Source organism: Macrosteles quadrilineatus, unplaced genomic scaffold (assembly GCF_028750875.1).
Source record: "Macrosteles quadrilineatus isolate MER2022 unplaced genomic scaffold, UCM_ALF_1.0 Scaffold_6__1_contigs__length_79288215, whole genome shotgun sequence".
NCBI lineage: Eukaryota > Metazoa > Arthropoda > Insecta > Hemiptera > Cicadellidae > Macrosteles > Macrosteles quadrilineatus.
In genome coordinates this window covers 5,392,726-5,404,618 of record NW_026542599.1, presented here as the reverse complement: position 1 = coordinate 5,404,618, position 11,893 = coordinate 5,392,726, and the positions used below count along the sequence as shown (strand labels likewise).

The following is an 11,893-nucleotide window of genomic DNA, read 5'->3' as shown; positions in this document are numbered from 1 at the left end:
GGAAGACAATACAGCGTGTTTTTTTTTATTTTTTTATGTTAATTAGTACCGAACTGAGCAAACTATAAAAGTTTGATCAAAATGCATAATTAAACAAGCAAACTACAACAGGTTACTTATTCTTCATAAGCATAACATGGGAATTTTAAATTAACACTGTTTTTGAAATTTCTCCTCAAACATTAATTGTACGACAAAGCTTCAGTGTACTTAAATATTCATTTTTGAAGCCCTACAAAATAGTTTTGAAATAAACTGCAAAACTTAATGTTTTGAGAGTCAAAAATGGGAAAAGCTGATTTTTACCCTATAAAATCCGTTCTCATAGGCCTACTCCGCTTGATCGCGAACTCGTTTTAATAAATGTAGATTTAAAGGTCTGTTTTAAATTTCATTGTGATCGGACAATCTTTACTTGAGTAATGGTGCTAAAGGACACACACGCATTATTTGAGTGAATTTTAACGAGCATTGTTTTTGTTTGTTTTTTTCCCCTGAGGGCCTCAAAACGAAAAAGTGAATCGGTCATGGGAAACTCAATAAAAACCCAAGGCCCACCTCGTAGATGAAGAATGGCATGGCATTACCGAAATATAAATTGCTTCACCAGACTAGGACCATAGCAGAAGCAGGAGAAGTAATATATTGAGGCAAGTCTAGAAAACTGTAGTTGGTTTGATATCCAGATAAAGGACAAAACATTAAAAACTACTGTACATTATTTCCAAATAGTATTCGATCTAACTTTGTTATCATGAGAATGTATGCGAAACTTGTTTGTCTGTGATTAAAATATATACTTTAGGGGAAATGAAACTAATCTTCACTCTTAAGTCATCTTCAACACTTAATCTGCTTCTATGTTTATATTTTATGTACAAGAGTTCAGAAAACCCACTCTCATACAGGTTACTCGTAACAAATGGAATCAAAAATAGCAGAGCTTGCCAAAGATGGATGGGAACTCGTTTTTACATCCGATCAAGGAGTTAATGAAATATTTCTCTTTAAAATAATCTTTCATGGTACGATCGATAAATTTTATTTTAGTCTCAATTCATTTTGTGAGGTTACGGGGAAAAAGATTACTGATCCAGTCCACTTTTGAATAATATAAGTTAACAGAAGCTTAGCATGTTGCTTACATCCCTCACGCGTACCACCTGAAACGTACCGGTTGGGAACCCCTGGCATATACTGTAGAACACTCTGAAATTCTCTGAGTATGTGATACAAGATATAATACCCAAGTCCGTAACAGGCTTAAACTAATAGATGTTTAATAGCAGTGCATTCCATTAATCCATTTAGCCGGACTAAGTATGTAAACATGAAGCCAAAAAGAAAGTGTCAAAGCTTTACTTTCACTTCTATTTGTAAGCAGCTCACTTTCAACGCTATGGAATGTAGAACAAGATGTCACCTTGGGTAGGATATCGGTGACTTTCGTCTTTGATGAAGAAAGTTAATTTTTATTACGTTCATTTTTATCCAATAGAACCTGAATTGTAAGTGAATTTAAATATACACTTTCCTTGGTCAAAATAGATGAAGTTAGATGATTCAATATGTATTGAATAATACTATGTCAGTACTTGATTCAATCCAATAACTCGGCATTAACGCGTTGGCATGTGGAAATCTATTGGAGACTTTAACGGTATGTGCTAATGAAAGTGTCCTACTACCAGATTCAACAATTATTAAAAACTCTCAATTCGTTATACATGTTGCTATGTATAGGCCTTTAAATGACAGCAAAACAATGCCTGGACCGTTTGAAATAAAATACGCAAATTATCCTTTTGATGAGTATAAAATCAGCATAATGCACACAAACATTTCCAAAGAAAGATGAATATTGCTTGATAAAATACCGCTGATGAATGCCTTTTGAAAATTTCACAATTATCGCATGTCATCCCAAAGATAAAGGTTTGAACATAATTTAAAGGTTTTCTAAATGTAGAATTTTAAACTAAGAAAATATAAAAATATTACAACTCCAATTCATCTACATTGCAATATAGAAATTGCTGTATAAGAATTGTGTAACTATACGTACAAGGTTGTTCAAGTTTTCTTGGTGGAAGAGCTCCAATGCCTAGGCAGTTATGTTCGTATAAGAAACCTAGGCTTATATCTTTTTACGTGATATCCAGACGAAAATTTTAATGTTGGATCTAATATATATATTTTTGTCAAACCTACCCGGTAGTTCAACACCTTTTTGACAGCCTGTGTGTCTGTGAGTACGAATTATCGTATTTTTACCTCAAGATATGATAATACATCAATGCCCCTGAAAGGGCCACTTTTATGTTAAGGTTTTGTCTTGGAATGAGAAAATATGAGAATTAATAAGACTTATTATAAAGAAAGTTCCACTTCTTCAAGGTAACGTCACACCTTCCGCGTTCTTATCTCTATTCATCAATCTCTCATTCATCTCTGAGCCAATCAGCAATCAGCAATGGACAATCAGCTGAGTCATCTCACGTGACGTAAGAGCCTACCTTGTTTGGATCTGACTGTACTCGCCCCCTGAGGTCTGTTGGGAAACTTCCCTTGAGCAATTAGTAATTATATTTAAATGCACCGGTGCTTTGTGGGTTGTGGAGATTTACGTGGAGAACTGCAACAAAGATAGGTCTCTAGTGTAGTTACATTGATGATTTCCTCTGACAGAGAGTTAAATATTTAACAAAGGATTGAGTGAAAACTTGGACTTTTTATTATATTAATTCTATAGCGACGCCTTTTCTTTCACAATTGATTAAAGAAAATTCGTAGTGTTCCAAAATCAACGGTGATAGCTATTTCCCAGAGATATTTTGGAAGGACATTCAAATTTGAGGGGTCTGAACCGTGATCTCTTTAAAAGTGTTTAACCCTACACACAACCTCCCCCCCCCCCATTGTGTGTTGGTTTCTTAATGCTACTAGTATTTAATCTAACTGACAGAGCAGAGTGTTTTAACGATTCTGGTTTTATAATCCGTAGCAAGGCACTAGCGGACCTACTAGTAGCTTCTTATATGTGTAACTTATTACCCAGAATACATCTAGCTGTATTGTTTGGCACGTATTTTTGTATGCTGAAGTAGCAACCCATCAAAATCGACCAGCTTGTATAACTATTTTAGTTTAGTAAAACAATCGGCTGCAGCTTTAATACTTTAATACTTGTATTCAAGTATTAAAGCTGCAGCCGATTTTTTTACTAAACTAAAATAGTTATACAAGCCATTCAAAGTGTTTGCTACTGTCTAAAATTTCTTCGTTGCTTGATAATTCTGAGTTAGTTTACATGCCGTGAAAGATGCTATAGCTTACAATTTGCCCTTTTAGCCTGGTAAAAAAAACTGAGATAATAGAGAACACTAGTTATGTATGTGTACCAATTCAATTACGTCGATTGTCTTTTAAACTGGCATAGAAGTTTGATGTGTAGTTCTATCTATATAAGCTCACAGACATCAAAGATATTACGATCAAAGGCAACACTTTATATTACACCATTTGATTGCTGAGTTTGGCAATCTTGTTTCCCAACAAACATTCCTGTTCAGGTCCAGATGAGATAAGTCCACTTGGCGAGTCTCTGTCCAGATTAAGATAAGTCTGCTGCACCTTGCTCCAGATACTTGTTGCCAGAAGAGCTGCCGTCATGTAAAATCCGCCCCACCCTCCAATAATTCAGAAGGGATATCGCAGGTCAGGTGTAAAGGAGAACCACCAGGGAAAGCTTCTTTACGAAAAACTGTGCACATAGATTACATATACTCTTTAAAAATATAGCATCGTTATAAATCAACTGAAGACTATTTTCAGGTATGATCATGTCTAGGTTATTAACAGAATTAGAAGACGAGTACAATATTCTTCTACAATATGTAACGATTGTGTAAGTAGTCTTCACTGTGAATATTTTGTCCCATTATTTAACCAAAATTATAATTATTTCAACAATAATCTTTAATATACTGCTCGTTCTCTGGCTTTGTAGCCCAAGCGTAAATCGCAAATTGTCTATTTTGTCGACATCAGCGTACTCAAGCATGGCAAAACATAAAACATTCATCAAAACAGGCAAAAGATTTTACAAAATGTTGGGAAAATATACATGCAAAATTCTTCAACTTTCTTAACTTCAAAGATTAAACTTAAAACCATTGTGAATTCTACATTGACGAGGTTCTGTAAAATTTTAAATCGTGGTAACTCCCAAGTGTTAGGTAAACTACAGTTGATAATATTGTATCATATTTTATTAACCGTCCTTAAACCTATGATCATAGTTGGTTAATGTGGTATGACGGGGAGGGGACAAGGTCGTAATCATACAGTTCATATAAACAGATGGTTTTTACTGGTTCCGTGCATTTTATTAGTTGAGATTTAAATGTTCTTAAATGTAATTCCTGGAATGTAAACCACGTAGTCTTGCATGAACGTCATAGAATTATCTCCAATTACAGCATATTATGAAATATTCAATGCATATATTTAACTGAAATCTTTGATTTCACAGTATTTTTATTTTAAAGCTATGAGCCTTGAATAAAGACGAGCTTTCACGTTTGATCATCAACATCTGTGTGGTAAGCTTACATTACTCACATCAGGGAATATTGATGGCACAATCCAGTCCTTGATCTAGATCCCAGTAAAAATATGACAGTCAAATCATAGCTGGCACTGGCGTTCGTTGCTGCTTTGGTGGGATGTCTCCTCGTGGACAGATAAATAGCATCAACGTAGTTTGCAAAGTAAAATTATATTAAATGCATATTTAAACATTGGTATTGAAGGAGAAATTTTATTTATCGCTTGGATTTTGATATTTAAACGCATTTTTAAAGGCATTTTGAACTCTTTTATTGAATGAAAGAGCTCAAATTAGATATTACAATTAGCTCGCTCTCATTAGCGAGTGAATCTCTTATATTAAACTCTTGCATTTGTTTTACAAATACTCCTGAACGGCTGAAGCGATCCACACGACATTTAGCACAGTCGTAGTAACTAGCCATGGTAAGGTAGTCTGAAATGATACAAATAGGACAACAGGGGTTTTCCCTACATGAATTTAAACTTTTAGAAATTTAACATGGGCCTTGTGGGTTTATTGATTACTAATATTATTAGTTATATTGACATATGAGTACCAACAAATCATAAAAACCAGCACATTACAAATACAGAACAAGGAAGAACAACCAAATTAATACCGTTGAGCATAATTTACTACAAAATGATTAACCAATTAGGCTAATGTACCATTTGACTTTTGATACATCAAATAGACATTTCATTTATGTGAAGCAAATCTACCATTGGCTTTGGATACTTCAAATGGACGTCCCTATGTGATTGAATATACCATTGACTTTGGAAACTGCAAGTAGGCATCTCATTTATGTGAACCAGATGTGGCATTGACTATGGATACTGCAAGTAGACATCCCATTCACGTAAAAAAGATGTAGCATAGACTTAGGAAAAGTTGCAAACTAACATAATACTTACTAACATAATAGCTTAATATTGCAAGCAGACAACTCTATTGTACAATAGTTATATCATATATGTTACAAATGTTTTCAATATGAATGATATCTTAAACTATAGATACCCAGCCTTAAAGTTGACCCATCTTAAATACATAGTCAGTTTTATAATAAAACACAGTTCAATTTGAAAAATATCGTTCCTTATAGTCAACAAACCACTAGTAGAAACAGTGAATAACAGCGATACGTTACTTGACTGGAAGCTAAAAAAAACTCAGCTATCCGAATGTTCATTATATCCGAACGGACACCATCTGAGCTCCTGATGTGTAAGTACAGTAGGATTATAAAGGTGTATGGTCCATTTTCTGTAAAAACGACTTGATTTCCCTATCTCACGTTATTCATATTTTGGGTTTCGACGATTTGGAATGATTGGGTTGTAATCAATTTAATTTATACTTAGCAATACTTTACACAGTATACAATTATTTACATACGTTTGTTGTAATGGTATACAAAAATAGTATCTATTGTTCGACCGTGTTGCATATCTTCATCTCGCTGCAATACATCGCATGGACTCGCTAGGTGTGGACTGGAAAGGATGACCTTGTTAAATGAAAGTAACCGAGTTACTGAGTTATAACCGTGGGTCACGGAAGTCTCTTGGAGACTAAACTTGTGTCAATTAGTGTGTATCCCATAAATAGCTGATATTAAAATATACGTTACAATATAACGAAAACTATATATTTTATATATTATATATACATTAGCTGCTGTACCCGTGCTTTGCAACGGAAAGAAAATTCTGTTTCGAAGAATGGGTGTCCTCTTTACATTATAATACATCTTGGTAGCCTTGTTAATACTATCTCTGGGTTGATACAGTAAGGGTTTTATAACTTTTTTATATCCATTTTCACGACATAGTTTTAGAATATATAATCTATGACAAAGTTTTATAATGAATAAACCTCCGACAAAGAGTTGAGTAAAATATTACATTTAATTTGTTTGGATCAGCTGTATGAAATTGTAAAATAAGCATTTGACAGTTCTGATTGTTAAAGGTACATTGAAATGTCAACGCAAAAGTAAACATTGTGAATTTTCTTATGCTTCCATGGAGACCAATTAATATTTGATTTTGAAAACCTCGCCTCAAAAGTTTGGTCACCCAAGGGGCGTAGCCCGAGGGACCCGAGGGAAGAGAATAGGCCTAAGACATCTTAATATTATAAATGTGAAAGTTTGTTTGTTTGTTTTAAGTTCAATCACGCACTAACTACTGGACGGATTGGGCTGAAATTTGGTATGATGATAGCTCACATTCCCGATTAACATATAGGCATATTCTTCCATGTAAACAGTAAGGAGGTTGCAATAGATATTATAATCGTTTTTACTTTGTATGATTTTGGTTTCACTATAGCATACTGCCTCCTTTGGCCTCATCCAGAAATCGTTCAAGATACCACGGTCAACAGGACTTGACTGCCATCTAGCTTATAGATTTATTTATTTTTTGTTATGCCATTGGTTATATAAAATAAATACCGTACACTAACGGTTACTGCAGCATATTCAAAGGTCATGTGTTTACTCTAGTCGTGATGGGTCTAATGTTGATGAACACTGTCCTTCAGATGGGGATGAAGGTCATTAACACGTCACCATTCTTGAGCGAAGTATCATTTGGTAGGGTAATGTTGATTTTGGAAATAAATATCGAATTTAGATGATGTATTTATGAGTTGGTTCCCAAAACTAATTAATCGCAAATGTACAACATTATTTTTTATTGTGTCTTGTCCTCTACTTCGAGGGCGAAATATTGACACTTTTGGCAAGAGCCCAAGTATAAAATATTACTGGGCACAAAGTCAATTTAGAAAAATAATGAACACTTTATTATAAACGCTGTGGCGTCACTCGGACCTAAACACGATGAAGGCCAAGGCAGAAAACCCGCTCTCTTTGAAATTAGAGTGCACAATTTATTTGCATATTTTTCCATCCGTAGTTCTATCAGTTAGTTAATTATAAGTACTTTATGAAGGAGACTTTTATTTGGCACGCTGCCTTTCAATAATACATGGGGCAAACACGCTTCCTTGTACAACTATCTGCTTGTTTGTGGATGTGGACTATTTGAAGACAATTAATTGTTATAAGGTTTGCTTCTGTATTGTGTACGTATCGAGTGGATGTCTGTTTATCTACTGCTACAGTTATTGTGTTTGTTATACCTACTGTTTATATTTCATATTTTTCCTAACCTCCATAGTTTTCCCTACAACAAAAAAATTATCATCTCCATAGGGTAAAACACGCACTTTAAAACTAACTTTAGCATTAGAGAATCGTAGTCGAATCAGCGCAAATTAGTAACCAACATTCAACACACATCAAAATAGTTTTCATACTATACATCGCGATGCCAAGTCTACTTGCAGTATCCAAGGTCAGTGATATGAACTATTTCAATAGTAACATCACAAACGAGCATGATAACCATACCAATACATGATCCCCAGCAGAGCGATCCTGAAGATCGGAGACGCTTCTAAAGGAATCGATTTCAAGGATTGTGGACACAGCTGTACTTGATCATTTACTTTTTAAATGTCCTGGATAAGAAAACAGCCGATATTAGTCAGTAACAAAGCTTGTGTACTGGATCATCCTAATCCATTCGACACCTTGCACTCATATTCCGCATCAAAACTGTCTAAAAAACCAATGCTAATGATAATCCTTACAAAAATAATCCTCAGCAAAATGGTCTCTGATCTAAGGATCGGAATCGATTCCAAGGGTATCCTATATGGAATGTGGCACAAAACATGGGATTAACCCGAGTTGTTATTGAAGGAATGCCGTCTCCCTGCAGGTGCCTCCCCCTTCTCTTCTCTCATTCTCTCTCTCTCTCTCTCTCTCTCTCTCACTCTCCCTCTCTCTCTCTCTCTCTCTCTCTCTCCCTCTCTCTCTCTCTCTCTCACTCTCTCTCTCTCTCTCTCTATTCTCCACACCTTCCCGCCGCCGACTCGGCAAGACGGCGAACCCAGTCAGTCGTCCAGTCTTTCCTCTGCCGCGGTAAGGAAGGTGTCGTTGTGTTTTTATCGTTCAAGTGTTGTGACTATTTGTGACTAAAGCCTAAGTGCAGCGCTATTTGGATAAGCCAATTGTGTTTTCGGGTGAGTTACCATTCATTGCAACCAATCAGCTAGTTAGTTTTTGAAGTAAATATTTGTACATTTCACACATGGAAAATCCACCATCTACAAATGTGAAAGTGCATAGTGTTGTTGAAGCCAAGGTTTTTGATCTGTATGCAGTGGGTTCGTTGTGTTTTCAGTTTGAGGTTAGCCAACATTGCAGTCGTTGCAGTTTTCGCCTGCCAGCTGTTCTGTTAGTTGGTTGTTGATCTCCTAGAAGCTGGTGGAGCTGAAAACACGTCGTCATTCCTTTCCATTGTTGTGGTGCTGCTGGTCGACCGGAGGTAAAGGAATTTCTATTCCTTTCGGGTTTCGAGAAAAAAAAAACTAGCTACGAGAAGATTAATGGTTTTAATGGATATCTTTAGTTGACAATACTAAATGTTAGACCTACTGTGTAACTATATTATTTACCTGAAATTCAAATTTTCAATGTAGCATTTTATATGCAGACATTTTATTACATATGAAAAATACCAAACATTATTTTAATAAAGGTTTTGTTTCTTTTATAAGTTTATATAACCAACTTTTAAGTCACTAAAATTGCCTTTGTGTAATTCACCATAAATAAATTACAATGCCCGTTGTACGCTTAAAATTATTTTGGCGACAAATGAAGCAAAATAATAAGCTCTATTTGCTTTTAAAACTGCTGCCTCACATTCGATTTTGGTTATTTAATCCTAATAGATTCTTCATACTATGAAGAATCATACATAGCTATTGCTTGAATAGGGATTTTGCACTTTTTACATATTGTATTTAGCATTCAAGGAAAAACAGTATTACAATTACAGCTCTCATGTGTTATTTCAATTAGATTTTCCTATTAAAAAACAATAACAAAAGGTTACTCAGGAACAGTTGAAAAGTTTCTTCAACACAATCACAAACACTAACGAGCACATCCATCTCAGGATGTCAAGCAACTTAAGTAGGTCTGGGACTCGTCCTTGGTTATCAGGTGTCTGTACTTACTGATAAGTACAGGCGTGACTTTAGCAGTTGACTGCTGCATTGATAAGAAAAAAATGGGTTGAATAGGCTTGTGACCTTATCAGTTGACTGCTGCAATTGCTGATAAGACTACAAACTACAATCATTCTACAAGTGCATTCTTACCCAGTTTCTTGCTGCACTTGCTGATAGTAATATATGTGTGCATAGGCGTCTACTCTTTGATTTGCCTGCTGCAATTGATTATGGCAATTACAATAATAGGTGTGCCTAGGCCTGCATTCTTTTCATTTGATTACTTTAGGGATGCATCTCTTTTAGTAGCTTACCTTAGATAATGGTGACGCGAATTCGCTGGAGGCGTTAACTTGATAAAAACACACATCAGTCGACATCAAAGACATTTAAACCGTTAATATATCTAAATATGTATAAAAAGAGTAAACTTGATACAAATCAGTCAGCTGAGATCAAAGCATTTAAGTATCAAATCAACGCCTGCCTTTTGAGATGAAAGTTATTTAAGCAATAAATGCACTGCAACATACCGATTTGAAGGAAAATTAAACAATTACACAACAATCATCGACGATTAAAGGTATTTAAAAATATAATCTACAACAATCAGTGATTAAATAGATATTAAGTAGATATTAAATCTACCGTAGGCCTACATAAATCTGTTGAGATAAAGTGTATTTAATTTCATAACACGCAGCAGGGTAATTTTGGGTGTTTATACAATCAAAACAATCATCAAGAAACAAATAAACAACAATAATATGAGATGAAGAGTATTTAAAAATTAAATTTTCAACAATCAGTTGGCATAAAAGTTCTTAACAAATTAAATCCACAACACTCAGATGATGCTGGGTATTTAAATATTTAATCGACAGAGCCGATGACACACTGAGAAAGTATTAAATCCATAACAATCAGTTTAGATCAAGGGTATTTAATCATTTATATAACAGACAGCCGGGATTAAGGTGTTTAAAATTGAATCCGCAACAGAGAAGATCTACAATTAAATTCTTAAATATACAATAATTAATTGAGATCGCAGGCATTAAACAAATTAAAATATAATATTCACAAGGTCAGATATTTTATCACAATTGCAATGGGGCTCGCCCGCCTTTACTAATGACAATAACGCTTAAGTCAAAGTGAAAAGTGTTTTCGTGTAAACGTGTAATAAAGGTGTTAAGGTGTAATCGTGCAAAAAGGCAGGGTAATCTGGTTAATTTATTGGTCAACGACACCGCAGACTATAATAATACGGCATTGTTGTTTGCCCTTGGACCGAATTGCTATTGAACACTGGCTTGTATCGGGGACTTTCATTCAGAGTACAAGAGTTCTTTGCTAGAAATTGAGCGTTATTTCATTGACATTGGATACTGTTGAGTGTTGTAGACACCACCTGGGTAAAATCTGATTCTTGTTTGATGCGTGTTTAAAGTTCGATTATGTTTGGGTATTCTGCTGTGTAACATGTAGTTCAGTGTCATCATAAAATATTAGAGGGCAAGCCAACCATAAGAGCTATAAGATCACTATTTTGGCCTAACTTGCCCTAACTAGTCTTAAAAATTATGTTTGGAGATCGTTTCTAGCCCTAAACGATCTTCTCGTATTTTCTGGGCCAACAAATTAAGTTTTAAAATATTAATGTTAAAACTTAAAACTGAATATTTTTTATGCCAGTAATATTAACGACTTTAGAAACAAAAGTAAGTTTTATATTCCGAAGGTGGCTAGTTTTTACTCGAAGATAACATAGTTACAGTAATAACTTATTGAATTTTGTCTTTTACATATTGAATAACTTTCTGTGTGCTATTTGCAAAACTATTCACGCGCATATTCTAAAAATGACCATAGAATGAAATTGCTCCTTATTAGATTTATCATCGTTATGGATAATCTCAAGAAAGTGTTTAGGTATGTCACTCGTTTAACAATGATAATATATATCTCTTGTGTAATTTCTTGTTATTTAATTACTAATCTACTACTATCTCTACGACGAAATATAACTTTTGACTATCAAAGAACGATTGGACATCTAATTGCTGCTTGACCTAAGTTTTTTTTATGGCAAAAGATATAATTATAGCACAATCCTATGTGACATACGTTAGACCAAGTTCACTTGAAACGATAAAGGTATAACCGTTTAATAGA

At 34.6% G+C, this 11,893-nt stretch overlaps 1 protein-coding gene across 2 annotated transcripts in view; it reads left to right on the top strand.

The window, feature by feature from the left end:
- The first annotated feature begins 8,603 nt into the window (after positions 1–8,603).
- The window catches only part of LOC128996389 (uncharacterized), a 154,523-nt gene continuing 151,233 nt past the window's right edge, over positions 8,604–11,893 (top strand). For both annotated transcript variants that reach the window (XM_054421691.1, XM_054421692.1), the window contains exon 1: positions 8,604–8,719. The gene's annotated coding sequence lies outside the window, so the exon portion shown is untranslated. The remainder of the gene's footprint in view (positions 8,720–11,893) is intronic.